This window comes from Phyllobates terribilis, unplaced genomic scaffold (assembly GCF_046119375.1).
Source record: "Phyllobates terribilis strain yellow unplaced genomic scaffold, ASM4611937v1 Scaffold_4__5_contigs__length_816908805, whole genome shotgun sequence".
Lineage (NCBI taxonomy): Eukaryota > Metazoa > Chordata > Amphibia > Anura > Dendrobatidae > Phyllobates > Phyllobates terribilis.
The window spans coordinates 592,477,857-592,493,220 of record NW_027362764.1 but is presented as its reverse complement, the minus strand read 5'-3'; positions in this window follow the sequence as shown (position 1 = coordinate 592,493,220).

The following is a 15,364-nucleotide window of genomic DNA, read 5'->3' as shown; positions in this document are numbered from 1 at the left end:
AGCATCACCGCTGCCAGGAAACATGGAGGCGTCGGCATCCATGTCACTCGAAGGAGTGAACACACAGGATGCCGAATGCCAACAGGCATACGGAGCTGTGGTGCCACTGCGTGCAGACAAGGCAGTAAGTGTATTCAACACATACAAATATACAATACAGTCCTGTGATCAATCCATATATAGGGCAGGACACGTTAATTGGGAACACAATATAAATATCACAAGAGGGCATCTCATACATAAACCCCATATAGCTTAAGAAAAAATTGATTAAAGCACAAGAAATAGGGCATTGTTATAGGAAGTTCATCAGATTTTACAAAAGTGCTAGAATATAAATTATAATGCGTTAATCGAGTGTTTATTTTAAGCATCATTCACATAGATGATCAACAGGAATTTATGCATATATACTAACTAATTAAACATCAAAGGTTATAAAAATATACAGTACAGACCAAAAGTTTGGACACACCTTCTCATTTAAAGATTTTTCTGTATTTTCCTGTCTATGAAAATTGTACATTCACACTGAAGGCATCAAAACACATGTGGAATTCTATACTTAACAAAAAAGTGTTAAACAACTGAAAATATGTCTTATATTCTAGGTTCTTCAAAGTAGCCACCTTATGCTTTGATGACTGCTTTGCACACTCTTGGCATTCTCTTGATGAGCTTCAAGAGGTAGTCACCGGAAATGGTCTTCCAACAATCTTGAAGGAGTTCCCAGAGATGCTTAGCACTTGTTGGCCCTTTTGTCTTCACTCTGCGGTCCAGCTCACCACAAACCATCTCAATTGGGTTCAGGTCTGGTGACTGTGGAGGCCAGGTCATCTGGCGTAGCACCCCATCACTCTCCTTCTTGGTCAAATAGCCCTTACAAAGCCTGGAAATGTGTTTGGGGTCATTGTCCTGTTAAAAAATAAATGATGGTCCAACTAAACGCAAACCAGATGGAATAGCATGCCGCTGCAATATGCTGTGGTAGCCATGCTGGTTCAGTATGCCTTCAATTTTGAATAAATCCCCAACGGTGTCACCAGCAATGCACCCCCATACCATCACGCCTCGTCCTCCATGCTTCACGGTGGGAACCAGGCATGTAGAGTCCATCCGTTCACCTTTTCTGCATCGCACAAAGACACGGTGGTTGGAACCAAAGATCTCAAATTTGGACTCATCAGACCAAAGCACAGATTTCCACTGGTCTGATGTCCATTCCTTGTGTTCTTTAGCCCAAACAAGTCTCTTCTGCTTGTTGCCTGTCCTTAGCAGTGGTTTCCTAGCAGCTACTTTACCAAGAAGGCCTGCTACACAAAGTCTCTTCTTAACAGTTGTTGAAGAGATGTGTCTGCTGCTAGAACTCTGTGTGGCATTGACCTGGTCTCTAATCTGAGCTACTGTTAACCTGCGATTTCTGAGGCTGGTGACTCGGATAAACTTATCCTCAGAAGCAGAGTTGACTCTTGGTCTTCCTTTCCTGGGGCGGTCCTCATGTGAGCCAGTTTATTTGCAGCACTTGATGGTTTTTGCAACTGCACTTGGGGACACTTTCAAAGTTTTCCCAATTTTTCAGACTGACTGACCTTCATTTCTTAAAGTAATGATGGCCACTCATTTTTTTTTACTTAGCTGCTTTTTTCTTGCCATAGTACAAATTCTAACAGTCTATTCAGTAGGACTATCAGCTGTGTATCCACCTGACTTCTGCACAACACAACTGATGATCCCAGCCCCATTTATAATGCAAGAAATCCCACTTATTAAACCTGACAGGGCACACCTGTGAAGTGAAAACCATTTCCGGTGACTACCTCTTGAAGCTCATCAAGAGAATGCCAAGAGTGTGCAAAGCATCAAAGCAAAAGGTGGCTACTTTGAAGAGCCTAGAATATAAGACATATTTTCAGTTGTTTCACACTTTTTTGTTAAATATATAATTCCACATGTGTTAATTCATAGTTTTGATGCCTTCAGTGTGAATGTACAATTTTCATAGTCATCAAAATACAGAAAAATCTTTAAATGAGAAGGTGTGTCCAAACTTTTGGTCTGTACTGTATATAATATATATATCCAGATCTAGATAGCTATACCATAGTATATCACGTTTACATATAATCTTTATAGAATCTTCATGTTCAAATATTTTTGTCACATATTAAACTAACGGTACTACTATCTTTAATATTATGACCTACACATGCAATCGATAACTATATAAAAAACAGATGACCCCCCACTATATCTGATGTCATCATGGAAAATCATTCGGACTTTAAATTTCACATCCGTAACCCAAAGGAATCCCAAATCGCCAGTCCATCCTAAGGTAAGTGTATAGTATTCATCCAGAGCAGGTAAGTATCATATATAAATGTAAAAAACGTAATAAACATAGAACATTGAGTGAATTTTTGGAGCATGCGATGATGTGTCACTTCCGTTGATGCACACAGCGGCAGGTGATGCCGCCACTACCACATGTGTGAGTGTGGTGCTATGTAGGAGTGATTTTGGTTGGTGAGGTGTTTGGTAATTGTTTGGGGAACAGTGTGCCCCCTATTTATAGCAGGCACGAGACAAGTGTCATTACCCCTTGAGAAAGGCTAAGCGCTGAAATGCGCATTAGGGAACGGACTCAGTGTGGTGGTCTGATCTAAAGATTGCTGTTACAGATATGTATGGGTCTATGTATATCTAGGGGTACCCTTTGTGGACGTAGATTTATTTAATGATACCCACCTCTGACAGTATTATAGAGCAAGTGATCCATCTACAGTACAGACCAAAAGTTTGGACACACCTTCTCATTTAAAGATTTTTCTGTATTTTCATGACAATGAAAATTGTACATTCACACTGAAGGCATCAAAACTATGAATTAACACATGTGGAATTATATACTTAACAAAAAAGTGTGAAACAACTGAAAATATGTCTTATATTCTAGGTTCTTCAAAGTAGCCACCTTTTGCTTTGATGACTGCTTTGCACACTCTTGGCATTCTCTTGATGAGCTTCAAGAGGTAGTCACCGAAAATGGTTTTCACTTCACAGGTGTGCCCTGTCACGTTTAATAAGTGGGATTTCTTGCCTTATAAATGGGGTTGGGACCATCAGTTGTGTTGTTCAGATGTCAGGTGGATACACAGCTGATAGTCCTACTGAATAGACTGTTAGAATTTGTAGTATGGAAAGAAAAAAGCAGCTAAGTAAAGAAAAATGAGTGGCCATCATTACTTTAAGAAATGAAGGTCAGTCAGTCTGAAAAATTGGGTAAACTTTGAAAGTGTCCCCAAGTGCAGTTGCAAAAACCATCAAGCGCTACAAAGAAACTGGCTCACATGAGGACCGCCCCAGGAAAGGAAGACCAAGAGTCACCTCTGCTTCTGAGGATAAGTTTATCCGAGTCACCAGCCTCAGAAATCGCAGGTTAACAGCAGCTCAGATTAGAGACCAGGTCAATGCCACACAGAGTTCTAGCAGCAGACACATCTCTTCAACAACTGTTAAGAGGAGACTTTGTGCAGCAGGCCTTCATGGTAAAATAGCTGCTAGGAAACCACTGCTAAGGACAGGCAACAAGCAGAAGAGACTTGTTTGGGCTAAAGAACACAAGGAATGGACATTAGACCAGTGGAAATCTGTGCTTTGGTCTGATGAGTCCAAATTTGAGATCTTTGGTTCCAACCACCGTGTCTTTGTGCGACGCAGAAAAGGTGAACGGATGGACTCTACATGCCTGGTTCCCACCATGAAGCATGGAGGAGGAGGTGTGATGGTGTGGGGGTGCTTTGCTGGTGACACTGTTGGGGATTTATTCAAAATTGAAGGCATACTGAACCAGCATGGCTACCACAGCATCTTGCAGCGGCATGCTATTCCATCCGGTTTGCGTTTAGTTGGACCATCATTTATTTTTCCACAGGACAATGACCCCAAACACACCTCCAGGCTGTGTAAGGGCTATTTGACAAAGTAGGAGAGTGATGGGGTGCTATGCCAGATGACCTGGCCTCCACAGTCACCAGACCTGAACCCAATCGAGATGGTTTGGGGTGAGCTGGACCGCAGAGTGAAGGCAAAAGGGCCAACAAGTGCTAAGCATCTCTGGGAACTCCTTCAAGATTGTTGGAAAACCATTTCCGGTGACTACCTCTTAAAGCTCATCAAGAGAATGCCAAGAGTGTGCAAAGCAGTCATCAAAGCAAAAGGTGGCTACTTTGAAGAACCTAGAATATAAGACATATTCTCAGTTGTTTCACACTTTTTTGTTAAGTATATAATTCCACATGTGTTAATTCATAGTTTTGATGCCTTCAGTGTGAATGTACAATTTTCATAGTCATGAAAATACAGAAAAATCTTTAAATGAGAAAATGTGTCCAAACTTTTGGTCTGTACTGTATGTATGATGTGTTCATATCACTATGCCACTGTAACTGTTGGTCGGTGTTGTTGTTTTTAGACTGTTGTATTTACCTCTTTTTATACTTCCATTTCCCTGTATATGCATGTATAATAAAGCATTTTTATTTTTACAATAAGGGGGACGGCCTCAGTGTGGTGGTTTCATCTAAGGATTGCTCTTAGAGGTATGTATAGGTCTATGTATATCTACGGGTACCCTTTGTGAACGTAGATTTATTTAGTGATACCCACCTCTGACAGTATTATAGAGCAAGTGATCCATCTATGTATGATGTGTTCATATTACTATGCCACCGTAACTGTTGGTCATTGTTGTTTTTAGACTGTTGTATTTACCCCTTTTTATACTTCCATTTCCTTGTATATGCATGTATAATAAATAGTGTTGAGCGAACATGCTCGACACTGCTCGGTATTCGCCCGAGCATCACGCTATTCGGGATGTTAGGCGAGCACCGAGCATTTCTGGGTTACTCGGGCGGGAGCTCGGGTCTCCGCCCTGCATGTTTGGCGCTCTTTACTGAGCCAATGAACATGCAGGGATTGCCAGCCAGTCACTGTAATGCTGCAGCCATGTTGGTTGTGGGCATTACAGTGATTGGCTGGCCGCACAGTGTCACCTCGAGTATTTGAAACGGGGCGCCGCCATCTTGGACACAGTCGCTCCGGATAAGACAGTGTAGGGACAGCGCTGCTGATTTAGGGAGAGATATAAACTGCGAAATAGTTAGTGCAGGGTCTGTAAAGGCTGCCAGAACAAACAAACAGTCCTTTTCAGGACTAATATCCATCCCAGATACCAGGCAGGCAGGCTGTATAGGAGATACAGTCCTGTGTGCTCCTGTTGCTGAAATTGCTGGACTTAGCACCAGGTGTCGGGGGCCAGGAAAAATCCTTTTTTTTTTCATTTAAATCCTCCTTTTTTTTTCCTCCTTCACACTGTACAAATACCCGTCTTATTAACCTTTTGGTGTGTCCCCCCCGCAAAAAAAAGCGTGTCTCTGATTTTTCAGACACAAATATAACTGTTGAAAATAGTCTGGTGTAGGCTAGAGAAACAGAAGTGTTGTTTTGCACTTTCACGGTTCAAACCTCTGTATTATCCATTTTGGGCCATTTGTATCTAAAAAAAAAAAGCAGTTTGAGTGTGTCGCTCACTGTTCAGCCGCAAATATCTCTATTTAAAAAAGTGTGGTATACCCCAGTAAACAATAACTGTGGTTTTGCCATTCCACGGTAAAAAATCTCTATTATTCAGCTTTTGGTAGTTTTTTCCGTAAAGAAAAACAGTAGTGACTCCTGACTGTTGTGACACAAAAATATATCTGTTGAAAATAGTCTTGTGTAGGCCCGACATCCCAGTGTGGTTTCGCAGTTCCACGGGTGAAATCGCTGTACTATCCAGTTTTGGGCCTTTGGTATCTAAAAAAAAAGCAGTTTGAGTGTGTCGCTCACTGTTCAGCCGCAAATATCTCTATTTAAAAAAGTGTGGTATACCCCAGTAAACAATAACTGTGGTTTTGCCATCCCACGGTAAAAAATCTCTATTATTCAGCTTTTGGTAGTTTTTTCCGTAAAGAAAAACAGTAGTGTCTCCTGACTGTTGTGACACAAAAATATATCTGTTGAAAATAGTCTTGTGTAGGCCCGACATCCCAGTGTGGTTTTGCAGTTCCACGGGTCAAATCGCTGTACTATCCAGTTTTGGGCCTTTGGTATCTAAAAAAAAAGGAGTTTGAGTGTGTCGCTCACTGTTCAGCTGCAAATATCTCTATTTAAAAAAGTGTGGTATACCCCAGTAAACAATAACTGTGGTTTTGCCATCCCACGGTAAAAAATCTATATTATTCAGCTTTTGGTAGTTTTTTCCGTAAAGAAAAACAGTACTGTCTCCTGACTGTTGTGACACAAAAATATATCTGTTGAAAATAGTCTTGTGTAGGCCCGACATCCCAGTGTGGTTTCGCAGTTCCACGGGTCAAATCGCTGTACTATCCAGTTTTGGGCCTTTGGTATCTAAAAAAAAAGCAGTTTGAGTGTGTCGCTCACTGTTCAGCCGCAAATATCTCTATTTAAAAAAGTGTGGTATACCCCAGTAAACAATAACTGTGGTTTTGCCATTCCACGGTAAAAATCTATATTATTCAGCTTTTGGTAGTTTTTTCCGTAAAGAAAAACAGTAGTGTCTCCTGACTGTTGTGACACAAAAATATATCTGTTGAAAATAGTCTTGTGTAGGCCCGACATCCCAGTGTGGTTTCGCAGTTCCACGGGTCAAATCGCTGTACTATCCAGTTTTGGGCCTTTGGTATCTAAAAAAAAAGCAGTTTGAGTGTGTCGCTCACTGTTCAGCCGCAAATATCTCTATTTAAAAAAGTGTGGTATACTCCAGTAAAAAATAACTGTGGTTTTGCCAACCCACGGTAAAAAATCTATATTATTCAGCTTTTGGTAGTTTTTTCCATAAAGAAAAACAGTAGTGTCTCCTGACTGTTGTGACACAAAAATATATCTGTTGAAAATAGTCTTGTGTAGGCCCGACATCCCAGTGTGGTTTCGCAGTTCCACGGGTCAAATCGCTGTACTATCCAGTTTTGGGCCTTTGGTATCTAAAAAAAAAGCAGTTTGAGTGTGTTGCTCACTGTTCAGCCGCAAATATCTCTATTTAAAAAAGTGTTGTATACCTCTGTAAACAATAACTGTGGTTTTGCCATCCCACGGTAAAAAATCTCTATTATTCAGGTTTGGTAGCTTTTTCCGTAAAGAAAAGCAGTAGTGACTCCTGACTGTTGTGACACAAAAATATATCTGTTGAAAATAGTCTTGTGTAGGCCCGACATCCCAGTGTGGTTTCGCAGTTCCACGGGTCAAATCGCTGTACTATCCAGTTTTGGGCCTTTGGTATCTAAAAAAAAAGCAGTTTGAGTGTGTCGCTCACTGTTCAGCCGCAAATATCTCTATTTAAAAAAGTATGGTATACCCCAGTAAAAAATAACTGTGGTTTTCCTCTTCCACGGTTCTAATCTACTCTTTATTACCCTTTCTCCATTGATAGTGCAAGTGTAAGCTATTTTACTTCATTTACAATGGGCAAGGCGCGTGGCAAGGGACGTGGAAGTGGACGTTCTGGTGATGGTTCGTGCAGAGGACGCGGCCGTGGCCAAGGTGAAAATGTGCCACAACCAACAGCCACATCTTCTCGCTCCCACTTCTTGACCGAATTACTAGGGAAGCACAGAACAACACCAGTATTGAGAACTGATCAGTGTGAACAGGTTATTAATTGGATACAGATAATACTTCCAGTTACCTGGGCACCACCACCTCCGGTCTGTCTTCCACATGGTCAACTCTTAGTAGCCGTGAGACTCGACCGCATACTCCTCCTCACCCTGATGCTCCTTCCTCCCACCATGCCGAGTATCGTCAGACAGCAAGTGATCCCACACTTGGACACTCTGAAGAGCTGTTCACTGGTCCATTTCCATATTTGGGCCACTCGCCTGATACGCTTGAAGTGGTGGAAGAGGAGATCCCATGTTGCGATGCCCAAATATTTGAACAGCCACGGCCACAGGAAGTCGACGTTGGCAATCTGTCACAAGAGGTGGACGATGACGAGACACAATTGCCAGGAAGTGAGGAGGAGGATCGTGGTGTGCAAGTGGAAGAGGAGGAGGTGGTGGATGATCTAGTAACTGACCCAACGTGGAAGGAGGACATGCAGAGTGAGGCCAGCAGCACACAAGGGGAGGGAGGCAGAGTACCCCAACAGGCAGGAAGATCAGTGTGGTGGCCGAAGACAGAAGGCAGGCAACCGTTCCCCGTAACACCAACACGAGGGACGTTGCCAGTACAAGTGGTAGGTCTTCCAGAGTCTGGAAGTTTTTTAAAGACTCTGCTGATAACCCCAAAAAGGCCATATGTTCCACCTGCCATGCCAGCATCAGCAGGGGTGACAAAACTACCAGCCTGACCACCACCAGCATGATCAGGCACATGGCAGCAAAGCACCCGACTTTGTGGGGCGAAACCCAGGGACCACGACCAGTGTCAGCGGGTGTCACCACAACTTCTTCCACTGTTGTGCGTGCAATAGAACCCCCTGTTGTGTGTGTAAGGCAATCCCCTGTCCATACTGCATGTAAAGATGCCCCCTCCTCTCAGTCTTCACTTGTTATGGCAGTTTCTCAAGAAACAGCATCAACGTCCACGTCCACGTCCCACTGCAGCGTTCAAATGTCCATATCCCAGACCTTTGAACGAAAGCGGAAATTTGCAGCTAACGCCCCACAGGCCACAGTCCTAAATTCGCACATTTCACGACTGCTTGCATTGGAAATGCTGCCTTTTAGGCTGGTGGAGACAGAATCCTTCCGCAATCTTATGGCGGTGGCCGTCCCTCGGTACTCGGTCCCCAGCGGACACTATTTTGCCCGGTGTGCCATCCCCGCACTACACAAGCACGTGTCCCAAAGCATCTGCCGTGCCCTCAACAACGTAGTTACTGGGAGAGTCCACCTGACAACGGACACGTAGACAAGTGCTTGTGGCAAGGGACGGTACATCTCTCTGACGGCACACTGGGTAAAAATAGTGGAAGCCGGGACCCAGTCGGACCTTGGGACGGAACACATCCTCCCCACACCGAGGATTGCGGGCCCTATGTCAGTCAGAGTTGCCCCCACAGTGTACAGCTCCTGCGCATCCTCCTCCTCCTCCTCATGTTCAGCCATCTCAGATATCACCACATCAGTTACAAGCTGGAAGCATTGCAGTACTGCCTCCGCCAAGCGGCAACAGGCTGTGCTGAAACTCATAAGCTTAGGTGATAAACCTCACACTGCTTGTGAGTTGTGGACAGCTGTGAAAGAGCAGGAAGATCTGTGGCTGAGACCGCTGAACCTACATCCCGGCATGGTCGTGTGTGACAATGGCCGTAACCTGGTGGCGGCTCTGAGGCGAGGTGAGATCACACACGTACCATGCCTGGCTCATGTGCTTAACCTCGTGGTTCAGCGGTTTCTTAAATCATACCCCGAGTTGCCAGATCTGCTCGTAAAAGTACGCCGCCTGTCAGCTCATTTTCGCAAGTCGGCTACAGCTTCCGCCGCCCTTGCTGTGTTGCAGCAGCGTTTGCAGCTTCCGGCACACCGACTGGTGTGTGATGTCCCCACACGTTGGAACTCTACCCTCCACATGTTGCAAAGGATTTGTGAGCAGAAGAGAGCAGTTGTGGAGTACCAGCTACAACAAGGCCGTCGATATTCAGGTCAGACTCCACACATAAGACCTCAGGAGTGGACCTGGATGTCTGACATATGTACCATCCTGACAAACTTTGAGGAGGCCACCAAGATGGTGAGTGGCGATGACGCCATCATTAGTGTCAGCATCCCACTTGTCTGTCTTTTGCAACGCTCTCTGCAGAGAATTAAAGAGGAGGCATTGCAGCCAGAGTATGATGAGATGGCTCAAGAAGCCGTAGCGGGCGATTATACACAGCGCAGCCTCATCTCATCCCAACATGCATTGGGGGACAATGAGGGAGAGGAGGAGGAGGAGGAGAAGGAGGAAGAACAGGAGCTGCTATCATGCGTTGTAGACGGTAGTACCTGTACAAGTGTCATACCGTCAGTTCAGCGTGGGTGGCCTGAGGACAGGGGGGAGGAGGAAGAGGAGGAGGAGGAGGAGGAGGAGAGCATGGTCAGTCATCATCTTGGTGAGGACACGGAAATCTTGCATGTTACCAGTCTGGCACGCATGGCTGACTTTATGTTACGCTGCCTTAATCATGACCCTCGCGTTGTCAAAATGTTGGGTGACAGTCATTACTGGTTGGTGACACTTGCAGACCCCCGCTACAAGAAGAACTTTCACTCTCTTATTCCTGAGGTGGAGAGGTCTACAAAAATGGGGCAATACCAGAAGGCCCTTGCTGCAGAACTCTTAAAAAAATTCCCATCTGAACACGCTAGCGGCAGAGGTCACAGTTCGTTGCCCAACCAAGGCGTACAGGCGAGAGAGATGCAACTCCAATTCAGCAGAGGCAGGGGAACACTGTCAACGTTCTGGGACAGTTTTCTGACACCCGCCCAGCTTACAGGCCCTGAGGTGCGGGGTACTCTCACAAGGAGTGGAAAGTTTCAAAAGATGGTGAGGGAGTACCTTGCCGATCGTACCAGCGTCCTCCGTGATTCCTCTGTGCCTTTTAATTATTGGGTATCCAAGCTGGACACTTGGAATGAACTCGCTCTGTACGCCTTGGAGGTCCTGGCCTGCCCTGCCGCTAGCGTGTTATCGGAGAGTGTTTTTAGTGCCGCTGGGGGAATTATAACTGATAAGCGCACTCGCCTGTCAACTGACAATGCTGACAAGCTGACCCTTATCAAAATGAACAAGGGCTGGATTGGGCCAGAATTCTCATCACCACCAAATGACAGCAGAGTTACATAAAGTCAAATCCACTGTGTTATTTCGGGAGGTGTATTCACATGCACCGCTTCACACCCACACATGGGTATACGCTTCCTCGTTTCGGCTGTTTAATCTTCTTCTCCTTATCCTCAGCCTCCACCACCACTATACCAACAGGGTGCCAGCATTGCAAGTTCCTCCGTCCTTATTTTTGGCAGCTTTTGCTTGCAAGGCATAAGCAAATACTATGGGACACCCACTCCCCAATAATGGGACTTATGTTTGTAATATGCTGTACTGCATGGCTCTTGTAAGGGGCATTGCAAGTTGCTCCATCCTAATTTTTGGCAGCTTTTGCTGGGAAAGCATAAGCAAATACTATGGGACACCCACTCCCCAATAATGGGAATTATGTTTGTAATATGCTGTACTGCATGGCTCTTGTAAGGGGCATTGCAAGTTGCTCCGTCCTAATTTTTGGCAGCTTTTGCTGGGAAAGCATAAGCAAATACAATGGGACACCCACTCCCCAATAATGGGACTTATTTTTGTAATATGCTGTACTGCATGGCTCTTGTAAGGGGCATTGCAAGTTGCTCCGTCCTAATTTTTGGCAGCTTTTGCTGGGAAAGCATAAGCAAATACTATGGGACACCCACTCTCCAATAATGGGACTTATGTTTGTAATATGCTGTACTGCATGGCTCTTGTAAGGGGCATTGCAAGTTGCTCCGTCCTAATTTTTGGCAGCTTTTGCTGGGAAAGCATAAGCAAATACTATGGGACACCCACTCCCCAATAATGGGACTTATGTTTGTAATATGCTGTACTGCATGGCTCTTGTAAGGGGCATTGCAAGTTGCTCCGTCCTAATTTTTGGCAGCTTTTGCTGGGAAAGCATAAGCAAATACTATGGGACACCTACTCCCCAATAATGGGACTTATGTTTGTAATATGCTGTACTGCATGGCTCTTGTAAGGGGCATTGCAAGTTGCTCCGTCCTAATTTTTGGCAGCTTTTGCTGGGAAAGCATAAGCAAATACTATGGGACACCCACTCCCCAATAATGGGACTTATGTTTGTAATATGCTGTACTGCATGGCTCTTGTAAGGGGCATTGCAAGTTGCTCCGTCCTAATTTTTGGCAGCTTTTGCTTGGAAAGCATAAGCAAATACTATGGGACACCCACTCCCCAATAATGGGACTTATGTTTGTAATATGCTGTACTGCATGGCTCTTGTAAGGGGCATTGCAAGTTGCTCCATCCTAATTTTTGGCAGCTTTTGCTGGGAAAGCATAAGCAAATACTATGGGACACCCACTCCCCAATAATGGGACTTATGTTTGTAATATGCTGTACTGCATGGCTCTTGTAAGGGGCATTGGAAGTTGCTCCGTCCTAATTTTTGGCAGCTTTTGCTGGGAAAGCATAAGCAAATACTATGGGACACCCACTCCCCAATAATGGGACTTATGTTTGTAATATGCTGTACTGCATGGCTCTTGTAAGGGGCATTGCAAGTTGCTCCGTCCTAATTTTTGGCAGCTTTTGCTGGAAAAGCATAAGCAAATACTATGGGACACCCACTCCCTAATAATGGGACTTATGTTTGTAATATGCTGTACTGCATGGCTCTTGTAAGGGGCATTGCAAGTTGCTCCGTCCTAATTTTTGGCAGCTTTTGCTTGGAAAGCATAAGCAAATACTATGGGACACCCACTCCCCAATAATGGGACTTATGTTTGTAATATGCTGCACTGCATGGATCTTGTAAGGGGCATTGCAAGTTGCTCCGTCCTAATTTTTGGCAGCTTTTGCTGGGAAAGCATAAGCAAATACCATGGGACACCCACTCCCTAATAATGGGACTTATGTTTGTAATATGCTATACTGCATGTGACACGCCCCCTGGGCCGTGTGAACACGTGTGTGGAATACCCGGTGCCGGGTCTCTGGGGTCTGTAGTCTCCGTGGCGGTGACCCGGTCCCGTGGCTCAGGCTGGTCAAACCAGTGGCAGTCTTTCTTTGGTTTTGAGGTTAATTGTCCGACTGCGCCACCCGTGGATTGCGGTCAGGGAGTACCACCGCTGCGAGGCAGACCGCTGAGGCTGGTGTTGTGTGCGCAGCATAGAATTGGATAACTCCCCTCGGGAGGAGTATAGCCTCAGGGCAGTGAGTGTGGATGATGGGGGTGATGGTGCACGAGCGCAGCAGGAATGACTCAGAGTCTTTTCAGTGCAGTTCAGGGTCTTTACTGATGATTATAAGGTAGACCCTCCCGGGAGTACTGGCTAGCATAAGAGGCCTGGTCAGTCTGTGAGCAAGCAGGAGTTCCCCTGGCCAGGTGGAGTTGTAGGCCTCCCCGTCTGTCTGCACTCTTCCTGGCTACCTTGCTGTAAGCGCGTAGAAGTAGCCCATGTCCCTGAGTGTACCGTGTAGTGCTCACCCGTATGGCTGGTGACTTGGGGCCTTCTGTTAGCCTCCGCTCCACGACGGCGGTGCTGGTCCCTTGCTTGTGACTGAGCCTCCGGGCTTCTATGGCCAGAGGACCTGAAATCCCCTGCCGGCTGGTTTCTGCTGCTGGATATATAAGTCCTCACAGCTTCGGACTCCTGTGTCCGGTTCCTATTGTCTTCTGCCAGGGCGAGCTCTGCTCAGCTTCCAGCCCCTGGTCTTTATCTCCTAACTCCTACAGAGCTCCTTGCTGTTACTTTCCCTTGCTCTCACTCTGACTCTGACTGTTCTCTGTCTCACTCAACCCCACCCCAGATCCAGTTTATAAGGGCAGAATTCTCCCCTCCCAGGATTGGGGCAGGAGGATGTTGCATGTTTAAAGGATCCTGACCAGGAAACCTCCCACTTGCTCTCCGACGTAATATCTCTATTACTGTGGTGACCAGACCCCTGGGGTGCCACACATGGCTCTTGTAAGGGGCATTGCAGTTCCTCATAATTTTTGGAAAGCCTTCCATTCACTGCTTAGGCCAACAGTGCACGGGAGACCCAGTTGGTATAAATAAAAAAAAAGGTTTAGTTAACACCCTCTGACCTCCATGTCATTTCCAAGGGGCATTGGAGTGGCTCGAAATTTTTGGTAGGCATTGCACTCACTTTATGCCCTATAACTGTGTAGCCGAACCGCTCTTTTTGTTACAGAAACATATCCTACAAGACATATCTGGTTGACTGGCCTGATATTGATGTGAATGGTCCCTGTTCCTCCTGCTCTTTCTCCTTTGCCACTACCTCATCCATCATTTATCACCTGAAGCTTTGTTTTAATGGGAGTCATAGAACTTGGATAGTAGCAGGAAAACATCCAGCAATCCTCGGAGGAGGTAGGATATGCGCCAAAACGCTGACCACCTCAGGCCTAGCCGCTACTACATACATGCGCTTGCATTACAACAAAACAAAGCAGATGCTAACTTCTATCATCCTCATCATGCTCCTCACCTTGGCACTCTCAACTCCCCTGATGGAGAAGCCAGGGCCCACCGGAGGAGTCTGATAGTCCGGTGGGCTCGGCCAATGCTGCCCTAAAGCAGGCCAGGCTAAGAAAAGTGTGGGAAAGGTTACCGGGAGGCTGGGGAGCAAGCGGGGACACCCGGCCACCAGGCGGCTGGGGACTGAGTATGGATTCCAGGCCGCCAACACAGCCATGACGTGGTGGCCAGATTCCTCCTCCACATGCCTAAAAGGCCCAATTTCAAGTTCAAGCAAGCAAGCAGTATGGTATTTCAGCCTGGGGGTCGGTGGGTGGCAGGCTGCATACTTGAGCTTGTATTGCAAGGAATGGGGGAGGTACAATTGAACACTGCCCTGGGACTAGAACTTGCATGGGGATAGTTGCAAGTCTGCATCTTCTGATGCGGTAAGGATCACTTATGATGATCACACTTTTAGACAGTGACCTGGGAGTCAGAGATGCTTCCAGGGGTCTTCCCCATGCTGTTCCCTTGTCTTTTCAGCACTTTATGCATGTGTCACACAGCACATGGCCAGATAAGGTTGTAAAATGTTAAAAAGACATTTCACGGTGAATGCATTTGTCACAGTTGAAAGCAATATAAAAGTGCAAAAACGCATAAAAAATGCTACTTGTGAACATAGCCGAAGGTGTGGAGGAGTATTTTTGTTTTTGGTCATTTATTTTAACTTATACACAAGTCTTTACCCTGGAAAGGATGTTCCTTAACATATTTCACAGGAAAAAAGTTTCACTTTCGTTTTTGAACGTTTTATTGTGAGCCTGTAAAAGTGGCTTAATACCTCTGACCACGTTGTTGACAGCAGTGACCTGGGGGTCAGAAATGCTTCCTGGGGCGATCCCCATGCTGTCCCCATGTCATTTGAGCACTGTCACTATCGTTTTGGGCACTTGTTAGGCTTTTAAAAGACTGCCGGGGGTGCCACCGCAAAAATGCTCGAGTCTCCCTAACATTGGGCTCGTTGCTCGGGTCGAGCACCCGAGTAACACGGCGAGCTCGGCCCGAGCTTCGAGCAC